Source organism: Rattus norvegicus, chromosome 1, assembly GCF_021556685.1.
Source record: "Rattus norvegicus strain SHRSP/BbbUtx chromosome 1, alternate assembly SHRSP_T2T, whole genome shotgun sequence".
Classification (NCBI taxonomy): Eukaryota; Metazoa; Chordata; class Mammalia; order Rodentia; family Muridae; genus Rattus; species Rattus norvegicus.
This window is the reverse complement of record NC_141534.1, coordinates 26,508,780-26,533,584: the sequence shown is the minus strand read 5'-3', so window position 1 is coordinate 26,533,584 and position 24,805 is coordinate 26,508,780. Positions and strand designations below refer to the sequence as shown.

The window sequence follows — 24,805 nt, the reverse complement described above, 5'->3', positions numbered from 1 at the left end:
GTAATTGATTTAATCCTAACAGAGGAAGTATTTGAAACAGTTAGATTCAAAGGTATAGATTTTGACGCAATGATCTTTTTTTCTTTGCTAGTTTGAAGAAGTGTGGGGTGTGTGTGTGTGTGTGTGTGTGTGTGTGTGTGTGTGTGTGTGTGTGTGTTCATTCATGCCTCAGGGATTCTTTATCATTTTGAAAACAATTTTCTTTTCTGTCATGATGTTGAACATTTCAGAACTTATTCAACCATTGATAATAGGATCCAAAGGAACTTATAGAAAATCCTGGAAGACCCCCAAATGTATTATCTGTAGGTCAGGTCAGAACCTCACAGTGATTATCACTGAACCTTAGAAGACAAACAAGTTTGCTTAGCTTGGCTACATCATGGCTCCTCGGATTCCAGCCCTGCAGAGAACAATTCAATAAAAACACTGTTGATGCAGGCGGCAGGGAAATGTTCTTACTGGGTATTTTCTCCTTTTTTCTTCTGTCATTGTTTTGGTTTTGGTTTTCATTTGTAGGAAAAGCCAAATCCATAAATACATTCACTCCCTAGTGATATACAAACAAGCCACCAAGCCAAAAACTTGATTGTGGTAATATTTCTTCTAAACTCAAAACAAAGACCAAGTGAAAGTAAAAACATTTGTTTTCTGAGACAAGACATGGTAATATGTTGGAGACAGTAGCAGAATTCATTAGCAAACAAGCCAATATTGGCCGGGTATGTTGGGAGACATATGTAAAGATGCTGACATATTTTTTTAAAAGTTCAATAGTTCTGTAGAAATATACTCTAACTTTCAATAGTATCTTTGTTTTGGCCCCTAACAATATTAAAAATGTTTAACATTTCTAATTTAGTGAAAGAGTTTAAGGGCCACTGAAGAAAGTAATCATTACTATGTTCTATTCAGCTGCCATTATTTGAAAAGCACTAGTTAGTCAGTCTGAAGAATAAAAACAATAAGTAAACTAAATACTTAATATATCATATCAATGTTTGCATGATATTTATTAATATTATGGAACACTTGACTTGGTTTAATAAATATATCAATCACAAAGAAATCTGTCTTTTTGTTATACAAGCTATATTATTTTCCTTTTGCTTTAGTGTCTCCTATAGTTCATTTATTTAAAACAATTTATGTTTAAAAAATACCAGAATATTTTCATCTAAGATATTCTACTCTAGTAACGCAATTATTTTTAATAGAAAGCAACAAAAAAAATCATTAGATGCATGAAAATCTCTTTGACGTCTGCCTTTCTTCCTGAAAATAATTAGAATATCAATTTACCATGAGAAAAATATTTACCATGTACCACAAAGAAGAAAATATTCTAAACTTGGAAACAGTGAATTGATTAAAGGCAAATCCATACAGGCTAATTAAATGCAATAACCCTCATCTTTCGTTACTTACACCTATCTATATTCTGGTCACTTTTGCCAACTAACCTTGTTTGATTCCCAGCCCCCTTCCTGTCTTTCCTCACATCTCAGTAGTGTATTACCCTTTATTTGAAATAGTCTGGTGTTGTAATTATAAGTTTGAAAGTAAAAAATGAATTAAAAATGGTATGGCCACCACCAAATCTAGTCTCTTCTTAATTTCTTTTCTATATGGGTTTCTTCTTCACATAAAAATAAACATATTAGAAAGATGTAACAGGTATATGCTATTTTAATATGTCTCTGGTTAGTGCAGTTTGTAGACCATAATCACAGAACTCAGCAAAAGGGGAGGGGTAAATGCTTTTTCTTCCTCTACTATTGTATACCAGGCATTAAGTTAATCAGAGCTCATAGTTAGCACCAAGGAATAAGCAATCCAGGTTGACTACTGTAGCATGTAATACTTTGATCTACATATTTCATCTCTGCAACTTGAAAACTGTCTTCAGAGTTTCATAACCTGGGCAGGATATATTGATCAATATATCTGATTTAGGATCTAAGGAATGAATTTTACATGAGTGATGGTAAATGACAGTATATAACATGGGATATAACTTGGCCCACAATAAACTCTTACCCTGTCATGCATTACAACACGGAATCACAAGTGACTGGCCCCACCAGTTTGTACTATTAGGCCAAAGGAAATAGAAACTCAGGTACAGTTACATCCTTATCAAAGTCACTGTTGTCAGCAAAGTGAAAATTTAGGTTCACTACAAAGGAATGCAGTTGACAGCACCTTTTGCACACAGATGACATCTAAGTAGCAGCAAATGAGTTCTTTCATAGTAAAAGACTTCACATGCCTCAGTTATAATTGTTAATAAACACATATTAGTTAGTACACACTCATGTGAGTGTGTAACCATCAAAGAAAAGGCTTGTATTAGTATCTAACTTAATATTCTTTTGGTCATTGTTTTGGTTTCCCATTCTAGGAGATAGAGTCATGAGTGGAAACACAGTACTTGGAGTAAGTGGGAAAACTTTTGCTTGCTAGAAAGAATGCCAAGGGAAAGGAACCACTCATTGTACATTTTCAAAGCTAATAGGGCCAAGGAAGAAAGACTATGGCTTTTTATGTTTTGACAGAGGTAGTTAAAATGTGGCCATTTGGCTGCATTTAAAAGCGATTCCCTGCTAAATACGGAAACAATGCTACACAGGTATGCTATGAAATATTTATTGAAGAGTTTATTATTGTTCTTATTGTTCATCTATTGGGAAATCTCACCAGAGGGACTTGTTGCTTAGTATTTTTATCCTCACAGCATTTTATTAGCATTTCTATCCCATTAGGAAAGTGACAGAGGAACAAAAAAGACAAATGCAGAATAAAAAAACAAACAGTACAAGTAGTCCATAGCCAAACATGTCCTCATCAGTGGACCAAGTCCAGGTATCTTTGTTGGAATCTCACAAAGCAATTGCCTTAAGAATGTAGTTGGACAATCTGAAGCAATCTGGGGTAATGCTGAACCCTTCAAGGGAACGTGCTTGGCACATAGTCAATTGTTAATTGTTTTACTGTGCAGATAATGAGCTTTGCGCATGGTTCCTTTAACAAGGATTTTTACTGCTGAGAAGCCTGTGAGTTTTTATTATTCTAAAAATGAAACCCCTTATAGTGCTTTACTAAGAACTTTGCTACACTGAACTCATTCTTAAGTATTTGTACATAGATAAGATGAATAATTTTAGGTTCTACATACATGTAAAGAAACAAACAAAACTCCCTCATTTTTTTTCAAAACCTCCCTTCACTCCTTCAGTATTCTCTAACCTTTCTAACTATCTCTGTCTGAAAATCAAATGTGTTACCTTAACTGCACTTTGATGGGTAAATGCCTCTAAAAGACTGCGTTTCTAGGCAACCAAACAGAGTCTAAGGGCAAGAGAAAAGAAACACTTCTCTTCTTCAATTGTCCCAGTAAAAGGGATTCCCTCATAATGTATTAATGCTCACAAAACTAGCATGAGATTTCATTTAAAAAGTAGTTTTTTTTAAAAATCAGTTTCAGTTAGTCCTGTCAGTCTGCTCTGAATGAACAGGAAATTCAGATAGCCATATTCCAGAACCATCATGGAAAAGGGTGGGTTGGGGGGGGAGACCTTTTGCTGACAAGTCAATATGTAATATTTCTGCAACTACAGATTATAGAAATACAGAGAGATCATAATTAAGGTAATTTCCCTTGGTTTTCATATGATAGGGATTTCTAGGAGCTCACTAATTATGACATAGAATTATTCATAGTCCTGGGAAATACTTCAGGCAGGAACACATCAGGAATGTTGAAAAGCGTTTATGATAAAACATCACTTTATGACAGTTCCTAAAACGTGGCTGATTTCAGAGTCAAGAACCTGCTGGTTCCTGAATGGTCCCATAAATTAATCTAGACCACACAGAAAGAACAAATGCACTTGCATTTAGGTGGCATGAAATTTTGAATTCCATAAGTTTTGTTAATAACATTTTAACTATCCCGTTAAACTGAAATGTGCAATGCTTCTTAGCAACCTATGTTCAAGTTTTAACAGAATTTTAAGAAATTTCCATTGAAGAAACTGACTAAGAGTAGTAAGCCACTGGCAGTCCGTGATTTGAGAGGAGTTTTTAGTCATTATTTCACTCAGCATGGACTTAAATCTCACTTGTAATCCCATACGAACAATAATACCAACCAAACAGAGCTCCCAGGGACTAAACCCAAAGAGTATGAATGGACATACTCAAGGCTCCAGCTGCATATGTAGCAGAGGATGGTCTTGTTGGGCACCAACGGGAGGAGAAACCCTTGGTCCTGCCAGTGCAGGGGAATGCCAGGGCAGGGAGGAGGGAAGGGGTGGGTGGTTGGGGTGGGGGCAAGAACACCCTCTTTGGAGAAGGGGAAGGGGAAATGGGATGAGGAACTTAGGGATGGGAAACTGGGAAAGGGAATAGCATGTGAAATGTAAATAAAAAATGGCCAATAAAATAAAGAAAAAATTAGTGATTTTACCAATAATGCAGACTTGGGGGAAGGCTGGTATGGGAAGAAACCAGGAAGAATAGAGAAGAATAGAATGGAGGAACAGCGAGAAACTGTGAAAGGGCAGTAAATGAAAATCTGCTGCAATCCTTCATGAGGTCTAGTTATTTCTGAGGAGTTTAGGGGCAGAATCTCATTAACTTTGGGCTAGTTTGTCTAAGATGATAACAGCGAAAAGGGCAGAGATCATGTTAGTCACAGACTAGGGAGCAGTGAGTCAAATAGTGAATTCTGATTTCAGAGAAAACCACTAGTTAAAAGGAAAAGCGCTGCAGCAGAACTTTGCAGAGCATGTAAGATGTAAAGCACCTTCAGAACATCTTTGATATGGACCGTACATTATAGGAATTGTTCCCGTATGCAAAAGATTAAAGGTGGGCAAGAGACTCAAATCAAGTAATCCATTATTACAGCCTCAGAGAAAATGAGATAAAATGCCAAGTTCACATCAATGGTTAGTGTTGCAAGAACACATTGTTAGGGGAAATTCTGAGAATTAGGGCACCTCATTATCTTGGACACAAAGGCAAGAATATCTTTTCCTTTCTGAACATAGAAAAAACAGAAGTTGATACTGGCAGGAACTAAAGAATATTTCTAATGTGTTACATATTATATCCAAGACTAACCATATAATAACATGCTCATATTTTTCCTGTTCTATGAATAGGTGCACATATTTAAATGGTAGGGTGTACCATGTTGTAAGAACAACCTTGGATTGCTGGGTGTCATCTCAAGTAAAGTCTGTTTATACTGCTCAGACAGGATAATTTCTAGTATTTAAATTCATGTTCACTGATCAATCTGTTTTCTTTACTCTGATTTTGTGCCCATAAACTATGCATTCAAACTTCAGTCCCCTTTAAGTCTACCATGTTTTTGCTGTGATATTCAACATTTTCTGGCCATGTTTTTCATTGCTTGAGCATCCATACTGAAGCTCGTTTTAAAAGCCGACATAGATAATGTTATCATTTCCCCATCTCAGCTCTGATGTATGCTCACTGACTTTTGATTTAGTCTGAGACATGTTTCAAACGCTAAATATAGCAAGTGATATTTGCTTGACAGCACAGCCATTGGGTAGTATGCTACAGGGTTCTGAGCTGTTTCTATGCAGGTCACTTCTGACGTCACACCACTGAAACAATCATGGCATTGTGTCATGGTTATTGAGTGGGAACAAAGCACACTTCCTCTTTTTAGCCTCTCTTGATGTCTAGAGATGTTACAGATGCTTGTGACTGCTGAGGGTAGGAATTTGGTTCTCATCAAGTGTCTACTGGCTTCATTCTTGCAGGTAGAGGAGAATGTCTTGTTCCTATAAGTCATGTGTCAATTGCCGTAGGGGCTGAGGTGTGAATATTTCCTCTTCATTGCTCAGGGGATATGAAGATTATGACCCCTATGAGCTTTTCAGGATCACTCCCATCATTTGCTAATATATCTATCTATATCTATATCTATATCTATATCTATATCTATATCTATATCTATATCTATATCTATATCTATATCTATATCTATATCTATACCTATACCTATACCTATATCTATATCTATATCTATATCTATCTATATCTATCTATATATATATGTATATATATTTCAGTTTGGTAAATTGAACATATAATTGAGGCAAAGAGACACTTTTCTCTTAGTATAACCTGGAAAATTGGTTATTGTTTTGAAGTTCATGAAACGAACCAAAAATTTGTATAATTATCAGCAGTTATTATACAATTATCACCAGTGATGGCGTGGCATTATGTAGAGAAAGGAGTTGTTTGCCTCTCTAATTTTCATGGTTTCCTAATGTTTGCTTATATATTGCTTCTAGGAACACTTAAAGCACTTCCCTATGAACATTAGGAAAAATATGTCTGTCTTCTTAGAAATATGAGTCTTAAAGCAAAGCATTCAACAGAGCTTTAAAAACAAGGGAAGCTACAACAGAAAATCTAATGTGTGTCTTCAAGGTATTTTAAGGGCAGAATGAGAAATTACTTTCTACTACAAGAAATTTGCTAAAGAAGCTGCTAAACCCAAAGTAAACGTTACTATCAGTGAAAATTAGAAATCACTTCTTTCCTACAGCAAGTTCTCTTAGAGATCAATAATAGAACTTTTAAGCCATGCTAATCATTATTTTTAATTAAAAATGATTCAAATGAGCAACAGTAGAAGTGAGAGAGTCAAAATCATTGCAGATCCTCAAGCAAGAAACCTTAAGAGGTTATCATGAAGCCGTATTATACACACATTCAAGTGCACAGCTACACTGCACCAACTCCTTAAGAGATGCCCTTGCAGCATTTCACTTTAGGGTACTGGCACTGACTGGCACTGAATGGCACTGACTGGCACTGTAGGTGAATAAATAAGTTGCTTTCTGTCACTTCAGATGGTCAATTTTGGAGAACGTACAATGAGGAGCTGAGAAGAAGGTATATCCTTTTGTTTTAGGATAGAGTGTTCTATAAATATCTGTTAAGCCCATTTGGCTCATGACTTTTCTTAGTCTGTCTACGTCTCTGTTTAATATCTGTTTCCATGATCTGTCCATTGATGAGAGTGGGGTGTTGAAATCTCCTACTATTATTGTGTGAGGTGCAATGTGTGTTTTGAGCTTTAGTAAGGTTTCTTTTACGTATGTAGGTGCCCTTGTATTTGGAGAATAGATATTTAGGATTGAGAGTTCATCTTGGTGGATTTTTCCTTTGATGAATATGAAATGTCCTTCCTTATCTTTTTTGATGACTTTTAGTTGAAAATTGATTTTATTTGATATTAGAATGGCTACTCCAGCTTGCTTCTTCCGACCATTTGCTTGGAAAGTTGTTTTCCAGCCTTTCACTCTGAGGTATTGTCTGTCTTTGTCTCTGGGGTGTGTTTCCTGTAGGCAGCAGAATGCTGAGTCCTCATTGCATATCCAGTTTATTAATCTATGTCTTTTTATTGGGGAGTTGAGACCATTGATGTTGAGAGATATTAAGGAATAGTGATTATTGCTTCCTGTTATATTCATATTTGGATGTGAGGTTATGTTTGTGTGCCTGTGTTTCTATCCTGTATTTATAGGATGATTAGTAATGTCCCACCTCTCTGCACTGGGTATTAGTAGACATTTTAAGAAAAAACAATAGTACAAACCTTTAGGTATTTATAAATACCCCCAGAAAATTTTGCCAGAATACTTATTACATAGTAGTGTAAGATAGTACTTATTTTTAGATAAAGTATCACTTTTTGAACAGGATACGATACTTTAACCAAAAGTAAAATCTGTTCGGTCTAGCTGCATTAAAATTTAAGAAATTTTGCTTATGAAAAAACATCTTCAAGAGAGAGAAGAGGCAGCTTCAGGGTAGAAAAAAATCAATTACAGCTACAGAACCAACATGGATTCAAAATGAAAATTTGGAAAAATAGAAAATAAAACAAGAGAAATCTAAACCAAAAAATGATAAGGATCATTAGAACAATGAAGGTATGTGATAGTCGAGAATAAAGGACATTTCTAACACTGTTACTAAAAGGGAGGTTGTAAATACAGACTCACATAAACTGGCACGGTGGAAAAGCTTTACAAAAGAACTAGTGAACTATGACAGAGAGAAAGGGCTAGAGAAATGTTTCGTAGAAATGAGCAGAGAGTCAGCATCTTCCATGGTGTATGCTGCATGGCCTGTCTCCAGCACTGAGTTCCACTTCTGTGCACCCAAATAACCACTGACAAGGGGATCACTACACGAGAGAGGCGGTGTTAACAAATGTCGTTTAGAAAGTTATCACTGCTTCACTTGTTTTTCTAGTGAATCACTCTTGGCAGATGTCTGTTAAAGAACACCAATAGTGCTTACAGACTGTTCATAAAGGTAAAGATTTGTCCAGTAAATTTAGGAAGATTTGTCACTATCTTGTAATAGTATGTACAAGGCAGTGGCTAATGTGTATTAGCATAAGATCGAGAAGCACCTAGAAATGCTTACAGATATGTTTGTAATGGTACTTCCTGGGAAAACTAATAAAGGGGACAGTAGTTGCCCTAAGTGTAGGCTGAAGCACATTGGCCTGGGTGCCTTCATGAAACACATGCAGAAGAAGGAGATAGCTTACTCCCGTAGTGAATGCCCCTTCCTCTCTCTCTCTCTCTGTTCTTCTTTCTTGCTTTTGCCCGCTCCCTCTCTCCTTACTTGCTATGAGCTATACTCCCATTCCCTTCCTACAAGGGTAGATTCCAATTTCTCTAACCAAGACGACTAATCAGTTAATATCCCTTAAGTGATTTTTGCCTGGGTGTTTTGTCCCAATGACACAAAACTGAGGCAGAGTTCATCTCAATAATTTCACTCTTATATTCTATACTCCTCAGAAATATTTTTGGGAGACAGGATAAAAGCGATTTGTGAGCATTAGTTTTACTAATGAGATAATATTATTACCTCTTACAACACTGGCAGCAAAATGGACACATTTACTGTAGTGTTCTAAAATAAAATACTTTAGAGTAAAATATAAAAAATAATGGGTCAATGGCTCAAATAATTATAATAATGTGAAACGTACCAGACAAACCCACTTATATATTTTCAAGTATAATTTTAGCAACACTAAAATGTGTACTAATTCAGTTTATAAGAAATACAAATAACTATTGAAAGTAAATATTGTCACAAAACACAGGAAACTGGTATTAACATTCAAGAAAGTATATGGAAAAACTGAGACTCTATGTATTATCTATTCTTTTTATTCTGATTGGAATTGATAACTTGCTTTGTTTTGAACATTTTCACATTTGTGTGCTTCAGTAATATACTGTATGCTAAGAGAAAAATTTAACTTTTATGTTTTATTTCATATTTAAATAAAGAGGAATATACGTAGACATTCTTGTAAGGTAGATACAGAAAAACAAATTAGAATATTCTATTATGCACAAGAATATTGAGTACTGCAGCCAAGGACTGATTCATAGCATGGTAAGTAATTCTCTTCTTTTGTCACTACATCAAGTCACAAACAAGACTTTACGAATAAAAAATACATCCCCAGTTTTTTTGTCATTACTAAGTATTTTGGTCAATGTTTAATGGAACTATTGGTTCTGTGTTCTAGACCAATGAATGCTGAAAAACATTTATCTATTACAATGGTTTCCAACCCGACCTGCATAATAAAATGTACTGGCTATTGAAGATGAAAAACCAAAATTATTGTCTGAATCTAACTTACCTAATTAAATCCACTTCTCATGAGAGATGAGTGAGGTGTTTTTAAAATCCCAGAGGTGGGTGTTATTGTGAATGAGCTTTGAGATCCACTGACCTGTCTGAAACCCTCTCAGAAGTTTGCATAATTAGAAATGCTGACCTGCCTCAGGGTAGTGATATTGCGAGAAACATACAACTATGGCCAATGGAACTGTGTTCACATAGCCTTTGTCTGTAATGCTACTTTGAGAACATTGCTTACCAAATCTCACAAATTTAAAACATCTTTATCATTATCATTTCTGAATATTTAAAATTCATTCCATAGTGAAAAGAAGATGTGAATTCATAGATCCACACACCAGCAATTTCTTCTGTAGTCATCCCTCAGCTGCTTGTCTGCTTTCTAACTGATCTCTGCTCTTGCTTTAATCATCACTAACCAGTTATGCTCAAAAATCCTTAAATTTTCCCCCAAATGAAAGAGAGAAATACAAGTGTTGAAGATACAAATATAGGCTTCCATTCTAGATCCCAATAAATCCATTGCAGCTCATATTCTATAGTATCTTTCATTATCCCCTCTGTCAGACAAAGTACCCATGGGTCTTTCTGATTTCTTCTATATAAATTAAGATTTCTACTTTATAATTTTCAGGCAAATACAACCCTGTTACCATCTACATGTGAAGGATTACTATTAGTCTGAAGGTTAATGGTGAGCACATCTTTTTTTTTTTCTTTAAATTATTTTATTTATTTACATTCCAGAGGTTGTCCGCTTCTCCTACCTGTGCCAGTTCTTCCCTTTTCCCTTTGCCTCCCAGAGGGTGCTCCTCCCCATTCTCCCCCTTCCTTGGGGCCTCAAATCCTTCAAGGTTGGGCACATCTACTCCCACTAAGGCCAGAACAGGCAGCCTTCTGTTCTGTATGTGCAGAGCTCAGACCAGCCTGTGTATGTTGCGTGCAATGTGGCTCAGTCTCTGGGATCTCCAGTGGTCCCAGTTAATTGAAATTGCTAGTCTTCTTATGGGGTCATCCTCCCCTTCATATCCTCAATCCTTCCCCTAGTTCCTCTATGGAGTGGGGAATGCATTTTTTTATATGACCATTGGAATTGGGAATTCTCAGGTTTGATCTCAAGTAGCTTTACCATAAATTTCTCATAAAATCTTTTATCATAAATCTTGGTAAGATATCTTTAGATATTAATTTATCTATTAAAGCTAATATTATTTGTACAAGGAGATAAGAATGGATCAATTTGCTTTCTTCTACATGGTGATCACCACTTGAGTCAGCCCATTTGTTGAATATGCTCTCTATTTTCTTTTTTCTTTTTCTATTTTCTACTAGATGTTTCAGCTTCTTTGTCAAAGATCAGTTAACCATAGGTGTTGGGGTTTAATTCTGGGCTTTAATTCTATTCCACTGATCTATCTGTCTATCTGTTCCAATACTATGATGTTTTTATCACTCTTGCTCCATAGTACAGCTTAAGGTCAGGGATGGTGATTCCTCCAGAAGTTCTTTTATTGTTGAGAATAGTTTTCACTGTCCTGGGTTTTTTGTTATTGCAGATGAATTTGCAAATTGCTCTTTCTAACTCTATGAAGAATTGAGTTGGAATTTTGATGGGGATTGCACTGAATCTGTAGATTGCTTTTGGTAAGATGGACATCTTTACTATGTAAATCCTGCTGATACATGAGCAAGGGAGATCTTTTCATCTTCTGAGGTCCTGATTTCTTTCTTCAGACATTTGAAGTTCTTGTCATACAGATGTTTCATTTGCTTGGTTAGAGTCACACCAAGATATTTTATATTACTTGTGACTATTTTTGAAGAGTGTTACTTCCCTCATTTCTTCTTTTAATCCAAAATTAGTTTATTGGGATGGTTCACACTCATCTAGAATCAGGGACTTTCAATGCTGCTTTTTCCTGAAGAGGCATTCTTCTGTCTGCCTTGCTTTTCCAGCTGGAGGCTGACAGAGTACAGAGGAACACCCAACACCCAAGACTACCATTTGTGTATGGCTAAAGACTGTGGTGATTTTATAGTATCCTGGGCATTTCATATTCACAAGGTAGGAATTGGGGCTCTGTACCAGGTGATTTTTCTTGTGTTTCCACCTCTTCTCTTCTGGAGAGGTATGAAGGAGATCCTTTGTGAAACACATGCCCTCATAGGGATGTCATCACCACCAGAAAGCCCTTAAGTCCTTTCTCAGCCCATTTATCTTTTGAGTAGAGGAAGGTTATTGATTTGTTTGAGTTAATTTAATATCCAGCTACTTTGTTGAAGTTGTTTATTACCTGTAGGAGTTCTCTGGTGGACTTTTTTGGGTCACTTAAGTATACTATCATATCATTTACAAAGAGTGATACTTTGACTTCTTCCTTTCCAATTTTGACCTCCTTTTGTTGTATAATTGCTCTGGCAAGAAATTTGAATACTATATTGAATAGATAGGGAGAGAGTAGGCAGCATTGTCTGGTCACTAATTTTAGTGAGATTGCTTCAAGTTTCTCTCCATTTAGTTTGATGTTGGCTACCCATGATGTGAGATTTGTTTGCTGTATATTGCTTTTATTATGGTTAGGTATGGGACTTGAATTCTTTATCTTTTCAAGACTTTTAACAGGAAAGGATGTTTGTCAAATGCTTTTTCAGCATATAATGACATGATGATGTGGTTTTTTTCTTTGAGTTTGTTTATATAGTGGATTACTTTGATGGATTTCCATATACTGAATCAATCCTGTATCCCTAGGATAAAGTCTACTTGATTCTTATCTCCTTGTACAAACCTCAAATCTAAGTGAATCAAGGACCTAAATATAAAACTGGATACATTGAATCTAATGGAAGATAAAGTTGGAAGGAATCTCAAAACATTTGGCATAGGGGAAAATTTTGTGTATAGAACACCAATAACTCATGCTCTAAGATCACCTACAGACAAATGGTATCTTATAATATTTAAAAGCTTCTGTAAGGCAGAGGACACTGCTGATAGGACAAAACAGCAACCTACAGATTGGAAAAAGATCTTTACCAACCTAACATCTGATAGAGAGCTAATATCCAATATATACAAGGTCCTAATAAGTTAGACTCCAGAGAATCAAATAACCCTACTAAAAATGGGGTATAGAGCTAAACAAAGAATTCTCAACTGAGGAATATCAAATGGCTGAGAGGCATCTAAAGAAATACTCAACATACTTAGTCATCAGGGAAATGCAAATAAAAACAACCGTGAGATTCCAACTCATACCAGTCAGAATGGCTAACATCGAAAACTCAGGTGACAGCAGATCCTGGCCAGGATGTGGAGAAAGAGGGACACTCCTCCATTGTTGGTTGGATTGCAAGCTGGTTGGTACAACCACTCTTAAAATCAGTTTGGTGGTTCCTCAGAAAATTGGATATAATACTACCTGAGGACCCAACTATACCACTCCTTGGCATATACCCAAAAGATGTTCCAGAATATAACAAGGATATATGTTCCACTGTGTTTATAGCAGGCTTATTTTATAATAGCCAGAAGCTGGAAAGAACCCAGAGGTCCTTCAACAAGGGAATGGATACAGAAAACATGGTACATTTACACAATAGTGTGCTACTCAGCTATTAAAAAGAATGACTTCATGAAATTCCTAGGCAAATGGATGGAACTAGATAATATCTTCCTGAGTGAGGTAACCCAGTCACAAAGAACATATATGGTATGTCATCACTGATAAATTGCTATTAGGATAAAAAATTCAAACGAGTATCCACAATACAACTCACAGACTATCTGAAGCTCAAGAAGGAAGTCCTAGTTAGAAGGGGAATCAAAATAATCATGGGATGTAGAGGAACAGAGGGACCTGGAGGGAGAGAGGGGAGGGAGGGAAAAAGAGGGCAAGATCAGGTGTGGGAGGAAGTGAGGCAGAAATACAGAGTGTCAAGAAATTGAATGGAGATGTGTAGCAGTGGGGAATGGGAACTGGATTTAGCCACCAGAAAGTTACAGATTTCTGGAAAGCAAGAGGCTCCCAGGACTCAATGGTAATAACATTAGCTGAAATTCCCAACAAAGGGTAGAGGGAACCTGCAGAGACCATATCCAGAGGTTAGACACATCCCCTGTTTGAGGGATGGGACCACCAACTTATCTCAAAAATCTTAAACCAGAACTGTTGTTGTTTAGGGAAATGCAGGCACAAAGAATAGAGTGGAGGACTGTCTTATCTGGTATCAATTGAAGGGGAGGCTCTTGGTCCTGTAGAGTCTCCATGACCCAGTATAGAGGGGTACTAGGGCAGTGAGTGGGTGGGAGAGCTCCCTCAAAGAAGAACGTGGGAGGGGAAGGGGTTAGCGGATTGGTGGAGGGGAAACTAGGAAGGGGGAATAACATTTAAAATAAAAAACCAATAAAATATATAAAAAGCTAATATTTTTAAGGATAAATCAGATAGTTTTGAAATTCTAATTCTGCCATTTAATATCAGCATTGACTGGCACATCATTAACTTGCCAGGTGTCCCTGTATACCTGACCTCTGTTATGTGGAATGGGAGTCAAAAACCACAAAACAATTTCTGATGTATAAAAGTCAAGCCTTACTCTCCTTTCTTCACATCTCAAGGTCTCATGGCATATTACATTCTGCATCTGATCAAATAATTTCTTTTAACATATGGCTCAAATGTCAACATGCTCATAATAAAAACTAGTCGGTATGTCAGCATCTCAACCCATAAATGATACAAGAGCTGCATCTACTACTGAATGAGACGATGCTGTCAGGCCATTGTCAATTATACAGCAAATACTCATCAACTGAAAACTAGTATGTCACAATCATGATATCATTGTGTCTCTTAAAAACATTATTTGGCAATTATCATATATTGTAAGTATGTATATATATATGTATATATATATGTAATATCTTTAAGCACAGTGTAATTTAAGTAAATTCTAAGTTAATTCATGTGAGCAACATTTCAAAGGAGTAATAATATAATGTAAATGTTAAAAGCAATATCACAATTATTTTTAATGTACACATTTAGAATTATATTGATGAATAAGTCATATAATTATGCCAGGCACATGAATTAACACATCCATTTTCTAGCACTGCTGGGGTCTCAGACAGCACTGTGAATATGGTCAGCTGACCCTCCTCTAGCAAAGGGCATTAAAACTTATAGCACACATTTCAATTTTTTTCAGAACTTATAAAAACAGAAATTTCCAGTTTCTTGGGCCAAGTTGACACTCTCATTTGTGTAATGAAGATCAATTATGAATGAACGAATGGCTGGGTTTTTGTTTTGTTTTGTTTTGTTTTGTTTTTTTTAAGGATCAAATCCTTTAATGCATTCAGAGCTGTACTTTCAGTCTTGCTCACAAGTGATTTAAATAATAACTGTTTCAAGACTGATTTTAGCTTCTAAATATGTCTTCCAAAATAAGCATAGGATGATTAACAAGAAATATTAAAAGTTGTCTATTTAGATACACTTTGGAGAGACAAGTTGTTCTCTAACACTTCAGAGATCTTCAGAAAGTGGCATTTTAGAGGTTTTTAAAACATTTGTTTTCTGTATATGAGTACACTCTAGTTATCTTCAGACACATCAGAAGAGGACATATAAACTTAAAATTTTTTAACTCAAAGGGAGCAGACCACCCATGTGTGAAGACATCCTGACTGCTACCTCTGAACTCCTTGGCCCACATCCCTGGTCCAAGAGGAAACTGCACAGTGCCTCTGGACAGAGGGATATAGGAACAGACAGCTGCTGGTCTGCGACCAGAACCAAACTGATCCCACCCAACAGCTCCTTGTACCCAAATCCTGTGGAGGAGAGAGCTGGAACCTCAGAAGTGTGGATATGCCTGAGAAGTCAGAGGAGAATACCCTGTGCCCACAGTCCAGATCCAAGAGGGAATCCCATAGTGCCAACTGTGCCCGAGGGGTGCAAGGACCTACACGAGCAGTCAGGGGCAGGACCATTTGATTCCTGCCAGCACCTAGAACTGGAAGATAGTCTCCAGGGGAACTGCCACAGCTGAGAGCATAGCACCTGTTCTCAGGAAAGGCTGAAAGAAAACAGGAAAAGAGTTCTACAGGAGTGCTGGCACAGAGCCCTACAGCAGGGCCAAGTCACTCCCAGAAACAGCAAGACAAGCAAACATCAGAGAGAACCCAATGACTAGAGGCAAGAGTAGGAAACTATCCAACAGAAACCAAGACTACATGGCATCACCAGAGCCCAATTCTCCCACCAAAGAAATACTGGATATCCAAACACACCAGAAAAGCAAGATTTAGATTTGAAATCACATTTTTTGATAATGATGGAAGACTTTAAGAAAGACATAAAGAACTCCCTTAGAGAAATGCAGGAAAGCACAAGTAAACAAGTAGAAGTTCTTAGAGAAGGAAACACAAAAAACACAGAAAGGATTACAGGAAAACACAACCAAACAGGTGGAAATAGAAAGAATAAAGAAAGCACAAAGGGAGACAACCCTTGATATAGAAAACCAAAGAAAGAGACAAGGAGCTGTACACACATATATCACCTACAGAATACAAGAGATAGAAGAGAGAATCTCAGGGGCAGAAGATACCATAAAAAAAATCGACACAACTTTCAAAGATAACGTAAAATGCAAAAAGCTCCTAGCCCAAAACATACAGGATATCCAGGACACAATGAGAAGATCAAACCTAAGGACAATAAGTATAGAAGAAAGTGAAGACTCCCAGCTTAAGGGGCTGGTGAATATATTCAACAAAATTATAGAAGAAAACTTCCCTAACCTGAAGAAAGAGATGCCCATAAACATACAAGAAGCCTACAGAACTTCAAACAGATTGTACCAGAAGAGAAATTCCTCCCGTCACATAATAGTTAAAACAGCAAATGCACAAAACAAAGAAAGAATATTAAAAGCAGTAAGGGAAAATGGTCAAGTAACATATAAAGTCAGACCAATTAGAATTACACCAGATTTCTCACCAGAGACTATGAAAATGAGAAGATCCTGGACAGATATCATACAGACCCTAAGAGAACACAAATGCCAGCCCAAGTTACTGCATCCAGCCAAACTCTCAATTAACATAGATGAAGAAACCAAGATATTCCATGACAAAACCAAATTACGCAATATCTTTCTACAAATCCAGCCCTACAAAAAATAATAGATGGAAAACTTCAACATAAGGAGAGAAACTACACCATACAGAAAGGAAGAATATAATTTCCTTGCAATGAAACCAAAAGAGAGACAAACAAATATAATTCCACCTCTAACAATGAAAATAACAGGAAGTGACGACTATTCTTTAATATCTCTCAACCTCAACGGACTCAATTCCCCAATAAAAAGACATAGACTAACAGACTGGATACGTAAAGAGGACCCAGGATTTTGCTGCATGCAGGAAACACACCTCAGAGACAAAGACAGACACTACCTCAGAATAAATGGTTGGAAAACAATTTTCCAAGCGAATGGCCCAAAGAAACAAGCTGGAGTTGCCATTCTAATATCAAATAAAATTGAATTTCAAACAAGAGTCACTAAAAAAAAAAGATAAGGAAGGACACTTCATATGCATCAAAGGAAAAATCCCCCAAGATGAACTCTCAATCCTAAATATCTATGCTCCAAATGTAAGAGCACCTACATTCATGAAAGAAACCTTATTAAAGATCAAAGCACACATTGCACCTCACATGATAATAGTAGGAGATTTTAATACCCCACTCTCATCACTGGACAGATAATGGAAACAGAAATTAAACAGAAATGTAGAGAAACTAACAGAAGTTATGATCCAATTGAATTTAACGGATATTTATAGAACATTCCATCCTAAAACAAAAGGACCTTCTTTTCAGCACCTCATGGAACATTCTCGAAAATTGACCATATAATCAGTCACAAAACAGGCCTCAACAGATATAGGAAGATAGAAATAATTCCATGCTTCCTATCAGATCACCACACACAAAGACTGGTTTTCAATACCAACAATAATGACAGAAAGCCCACATATACATGGAAGTTGAACAATCCTCTACTCAATGACAACTTGGTCAAGGAAGAAATAAAGAAAGAAATTCAATGTAATCCCCTTGAAAATTCCTACTCAGTTCTTTATAGAGATAGAAAGAGCAATTTGCAATTCATTTGGAATAACAAAAATACTCAGGACAGCAAAAACTATACTCAACAATTAAAGAACTTCTGGGGGATTCACCATCCCTGACTTCAAGCAGTATTTCAGAGCAATAGTCAAAAAACTGTATGGTATTGGTACAGAGATAGGCAGGTAGATCAGTGGAACAGAACTGAAGACCCAGAAATGAACCCACACACCTATAGCCACTTGATATTTGACAAAGGAGCTAAAACCATCCAATGGAAGGATAGCATGTTCAACAAATGGTGCTGATTCAACTGGAGTTCAGCATGTAGAAGAATGCAAATCGATCCATTCTTATCACCATGTACAAAGCTTAAGTCTAAGTGGATCAAGGACCTCCACATCAAACCAGATACACTCAAACTAATAGAAGAAAAAGTGGGGGAAAGTCTCGAACCCATGGGCACTGGGGAAAATTTCCTGAACAAAACACCAACTTCAAAGCTCTTTTAAAGCAAAAGACACTGTCATTAGGACAAAACGGCAACCAACAGATTTGGAAAAGATCTTTACCAATTCTACATCTGATACAGGACTAATATCCAAAATATACAAAGAACTCAAGAAGTTTGAATCCAGAGAGCCAAATTGCCCTATTAAAAAATGGGGTGCAGAGCTAAATAAAACATTCTCAGCTGAGAATTATTGAATGGCCAAAAAGCACCTAAAGAAATGTTTGACATCCTTAGTCATCAGGGAAATCAAAATCAAAACAACCCTAAAATTCCACCTCATACCAGTGAGAATGGCTAAGATAAAAAACTCAGGTGACAGCAGATGCTGGCGAGGATGTGGAGAAAGGGGAACACTCCTCTGTTGTTGGTGGGATTGCAAATTGGTACAACCACTCTTGAAATCAGTCTGGAGTTCCTCAGAAAATTGGACATTACACTACCTATTGGGAATAGACCCAGCTATTCCTCTCTTGGACATATACCCAAAAGATGCTCCAACGTACAAGAACGACACATGCTCCACTATGTTCATAGCACCTACTCAGCTATCAAAAACAATGACTTCATGAAATTCATAGGCAAAAGGAATGAACTAGAAAATACCATCCTGAGTGAGGTTACTCAATCACAGAAAAACATACTTGGTATGCACTCATTGATAAGTGGATATTAGCCAAAAAGCTCAAATTACCCAAGATGCAATCTACAGACCACAGGAAGCTCAACAAGAAGGATGACCAAAATGCAGATGCTCCCTCTCCTTCTTAAAAGGGGGAAAATAGTCATAGGAGGGATATGGAAGCAAAGTTTAGAGCAGTGCCTCAGGGTCTGGCCATTCAGAGCCTGACACACACATATCATATATAGCCACCAAAACTACATAAGATTGATGAAGCTAAAAAATGCATACAGAAAGGGACTGGATGTAGATCTCTCCTGAGAGTCACATCCAAAGCACATCCAATACAGAGGTCAATGCTAGCAACAAATCACTGAACTGAGAATAGGACCCCCTTAGGGGGAATTATAGAAAGTATTGAAAGAGTTGAAGGCGCTTGTAACCCCATAGAAACAACAAATACCAACCATCCAGAGCTTCCAGGGACTAAACCACTATGGAAAGACTATACGAGGACTGACCCAGGGGTTTAACTGCATATTAGCAGAGAATAGCCTTGCTGGGGCACCAGTGGAAGGGGAAGTCATTTGTCCTGCTAAGGTTGGACCCCCAGTGCAGGGGAATATGGGGGAGAGCAATAAGGGGGATGTATAGGGAGAGTACCCGTATGGGAGAGAGGAGGCAAGGGAATGGGAGCTTATGGACAAGAAACTGGGAGGGGGAATAATGTTTGAAATGTAAGTAAAGAAATATATAATTAAATGTTTAAAAAAATAAAACCATTTTTTGAACTCATTTTTTTCTATGTAGGTTTTTCACTGCCTTATTGTGGGAGCTGCCAGCACCATGTCCCAGAGGTGAACAACGCTCTGTATTATTTTTGAATCCTCTTAATCTGCCCACACATGATTCTAATGCTGCCACATGTTGGGTGGTTATTCTTTCATTTCTGTCTCTTCTGGTTCTGAACAATCTCTGGCCTGAGTTGCTAAAACTCACTCTCTGTTAGTAGAGGCATCCAATGAAGAGAAAATGACATGACTGAAGTCACAGGTTTCTTGGCTGTATTTGAAATGCCAACTGTTTAGATATCACCACCACTCAACTATACCCTTCTTCAAATATTTTGAGCAAGTATTTTCCAAAAGTCATCATTCCATTGTATCATCTTCTCTCATTCTCCAACAGAGCCCTTCCCCCCCAAACTATTCATATTTCTGGATTATTTGTCATTTGCTCAGATTCCCTTTTAACTCTCACAACAGACCATGAGATATGAAGTTTTCCATGAGACTAGAAACCTACTTCTAAATTCCTGTTAAATAGATAAAAATTTAGAGAGTAAATCAACAGTGTTTTTTGAGTATATGACATGTCCAAATTCCTAGTGCCAGGGAAGTTACCCCAAATGATAAGTTCCAGAGAAAAGAGGTTCTTTCTGTTTTGTTTGCTACTATAATCTTTAAATGAGCCCAGCTACTCAATAAATGTACACAGATGCCACTAAATGAGTATGACAGAATTTATTTTTGCAGAACTAAAAAATATTTATTAAAGAGATACCCTGTAGAATTCACAAGAGTATTCTCAGTATGAAATATAACTATTTTTCTGTGATCCTAAATATAACTGTTTAGCTAAACACTTCTGAATTCTACATATACATTTCTTTTTTTATATATGGGAATTCAATCAAGAAATGACTGAAACTACCTGTAAGTGAATTGAGGATAATTGCCCGAAAGACTTGAGGAAAAAGTTTAATTTTACATTGCAACGTACAACATTACATGCTTATTAAGCTTGAAGTGAATTTGTAAGTTGTAAGGTTGTAAATAACAGTGGGAGGGGAAACACCTAATCCTGCAGAGACTTGGTGCTCCAGGGAAGGGGAACACTAGGTTGGAAAGACTCTCAGTGGTGAAGGGGAGGAGGGTGGTAGGAAATCTGTTCAGGGGGATTAGGAGGGGGCAGCATTTGGGTGTAAATAATCAAATTTTCAAAAGGAAATAAATCACGGACAGTCTAGTTTCTAGGTATAAGTCAAATCTAAAGAGTTTATTAAACAAAAAGAGTAAAACTTATACATGTAAAATTCAACAACTTGCATAATTTCACATAATTTCTGTCTTGAATTTTAATAATGCATTGAACTGGAAGCTAGACTGTTATTGGAACAGGTGGGAACAGTACCCTATTGGCATAAGAAAGTAGGAGCACCTTCAGATTTAAGCACTAAAATATTCCTCGGGGAAAAATATCATAGGATATTTTTCTGATACTTTGTATTATTTTATGACTTATTTTTGTTTCATTTTGTATAACATATTAAAGAAGTTATATAAATCATTTAAATGTTAGTTTACTGCAGTGCCATATTCTATATTTCCAAAAATAGATCAGAACAAAACTTGACTGGTGTTCATAAATTTTAAGGTCAAACTACCATTCTTCTTCCTTTTGCAAACAAGCCTTCCTGAGCAGTCAAGCATTGTGCTTTTGGGATGTGATCATCTATTCATGTCTACTTTCCTATCGCCTCTCTATTAATCTACTTGCCTACCTAGCCTCTATGTATCAGCCATCTTTCTATCATATAGCTATCCACATTTCTGTTTTCTACTTATTCTACTTTTCTGGAGATTCCTGACTATTCAAGGATGTCCATGATTTGGAGAGCATGCTTTCTCTTTCTCTTTCCTAGCTTGCAATATAATGCTTCTATAAGAAGACAAGAAGCAAAATAATTGGTAAGGCCTGCTTATAAAACTCCTTTAACAGCTTACAGAACCATAAAAGCTGTGGATGGTACAACTATGCCATTTTATAGATGACATTGTGGGTCCTGATTTCATCATGTAATTTGTTCATATTCACTAGTACAGAATGATGGATCATTTCTGAGAGAGAGAGGGAGAGAGAGAGAGAGAGAGAGAGAGAGAGAGAGAGAGAGAGGAAGAGGAGCAAGGAAGAAAAAAGGAGAAGGAGGAAAGAAAAAAGAAAGAAAGAAAAGAAGAAAAGATATCTGCATAGCCTACATCTGGTCTTGAAATTAGACAATATTCATGCCATTCCCAGAACATAATGTCTAATTTTCTGTGAAATCTTTCAGTGTTGAGAGTAACTAGGATGACATATAACTTTATGTACCAGAGAATATCTGAAAAAATAAATGCAGAAAATCTGGTCTGAGTTATTCTTTTGTTGCCCACATTTTGTCTAACTTCAGTCAACTGACTTCATCTCTTCTTGCCTTGTTATCTTCACTTGTAAGATTGTAAGGCGGTGACTGTATAAAATGATGAAACCTTCCAAATGGTAGAAAGTGGGTAAGTAAAATATCCACATTTGCTCTGGATGCATCTATATGTGGTTGAAACTATGCTCTAAGATATAACTTAGAATGCTTGACTGTAAAGAATTCAGAGTTGGGGTTGGAACTGGAAATGTGCCTCCTTACCAGGAAGACACGTCTTTCTGTATGAAGAATTATGATATTCAGTAAACTATGTTTGTCAAAAGGAATGTTGATAATTGATTTTATCTTGATATTTTAGCTTAATAGAAGCAATCAAAACTAATATGAATAAACAGACATTAATATTCAGTTAGGATTGACGAGTTCATAGATCATGAACTGGAACCTCATGATGATTCTTTAACAGGAAATGCTCCAGTCTTCAGAGCTGATTTCAGTAGTGTTCTGTTATTGGCTGCTTGGATTTTAGAAAATAACCTGCAACTTTAGAGAGGACATTGATTTACATAAGTCATAACTCTAGCAAGGATACAGTCAATATTGTGATCCAGTCCTCCTATTTTTGATTCTTCCCAGCACCTCTTTATTATGGGTCAGTCTTCTTAATATATAAATCACAATATATGAGGCAATTCCCATACTGAAGCAAAGCATTCTATTAGGAGTATAAAGAATAACTCTCATTAGCTTACTGTTCCACTTCATGTACTGAACTCATGTATGACCATAATGCTTATGAATTTCACTGCAATTTTAGTTCAAAGTTAATTTCATACACCTTGATTATTTAAGTCCTTCCTCCTACTCAGGTAAGTTTGACTAACCATGTTCTTAATTTTTTTACTATTAGTATTATTATTATTTTCGTTTAGCTTCCTAAACATTGCACAGCCTCAAGTTTTATTTGCATATTGACAATGTGACACAATGCCAGTTTCAAATGAAGAGTGACACACATTCAACTTTGAAGAGTACAAGGGGACGGGAAGAGAACAGGTACATGGTCTCAGACCTGAGAACCTACATTGCAGAAGATGACACCACGAGCTTTGGAGTGAATAATTTGTGAAGGCCTCACATGTTCCACTGTTGCTGCTAGTAGACTCTATTTTAAATTGTTCTACCCTTTAAAACTCAATAGAAGGGAGAAGTTTACTTTCTTTTATTGTAAACATGCATTTGGAAAATAGCCACAAAGTGACCAGCTGCACTGTGTATGTTTTTATAGGCTTTCTAAAGACGGCCACAGTTAGGAATTCTTCTCTAACTCAGTTCTCTTCTGAGTTGCACAATAGGAAATTAATCTCAATAGTTTATGTTTTGAAATAATCATAATTAATGGTGATTTGCAAACAATTCATTTTTTCTGTCTGTAATAAAATATAATAGAGAAATTATAAGCACCTTCAAAGTGTATTAGCCAAAACTAATAACATATTTTATGAATATGCCTTAGTTGGTACCCAATACTATAGAAAAATAGTAGATATTGTATGAGCACTTATTTTTAAAAATCAGTCATCCTGATTGCAATATAATAATGAAAAATCAATCTGAGTGCCAACAGACTCCAAAGTATATTTTCAGCTTTTCAGGAGCATTCCACACCAGTGAAAAGATAGCAATCGTGTGTTAAAATGACACATAAATACCATTCAAAGAGTAGATGCAGCCATTGCTGAATGTTTCTTCAAGAGAGCATTGAGGTGGTTGGTCTGCGTAAGTACACCAATAGTATGATGTTTGTACAATGATGAAATTAACTAATATTTCATCTCTGAAGACCTTTGCTATTGTTTAGCCTCTACATTGTCCTGTTTCTGTGTGTATGAAAATCAAGATGCAATCTTTGTCAAAAAGAAATCGGGTAATTTTTTATGTTGGTATTTTTAGCTTCATAGAAGTAATATAAAGTAATATGAGTAAGCAGATTTTAATATACCGTTAGGATCGAAGAGTTCATAATATAAAAACTGGAAGCTTTGGCTGTGCTTCGATGCTTATAGAAACGATTTATAAAGACAATCAGTATTTTTTCTCTTTTTCATGGTCATTTAATAGCCTGGGGAGGGGGAGGGCGTGGGGAAGAGCTAAAACAAAGAACTCTGAATCCCACGTGACATCCTTAATAAATGATATTCAACTTTACATTCCGTAGTCAGAGGAGAGCCTTGACTGATTTGAAGTGCTTTCTGTGTGCTTTGATTGGAATTGGAAGAGGGCCTGAATCAAAAGTGGTTTCAGTAAGGCTGGCTGTGCTGCTACTGCAAGGAGACACGTCCTCAATTGTTTGAGAGCTCTTGTTTACTAAACAAATATTTGTTGAGTAGCTACTCTGTGTCAGGCATTAGTGGACAAGACAAGCAGAGTCGGAGACTTTAAAAGGTCACATCATGCCAAATTGCCACTGACAAATTAAGAAAACAAAAGGCCAGGAGGCCAATGTGATTACTGACACTTGCTAACCCCTTCTTGATACATACAAACAGTACATCACCAGGTGACAGGTAAGTGTGTGG

General features: G+C 36.6%; 1 protein-coding gene and 1 pseudogene across 4 annotated transcripts in view; both read right to left on the bottom strand.

Moving 5' to 3' along the window:
• Nkain2 (sodium/potassium transporting ATPase interacting 2) overlaps positions 1-24,805 on the bottom strand; it is a 1,205,517-nt gene that overhangs the window by 539,562 nt on the left and 641,150 nt on the right.
• LOC108349071 (40S ribosomal protein S27-like) lies at positions 6,079-14,117 on the bottom strand (annotated as a pseudogene). Its single transcript, XR_015644892.1, has one exon. The product of XR_015644892.1 is annotated as a 40S ribosomal protein S27-like (transcript).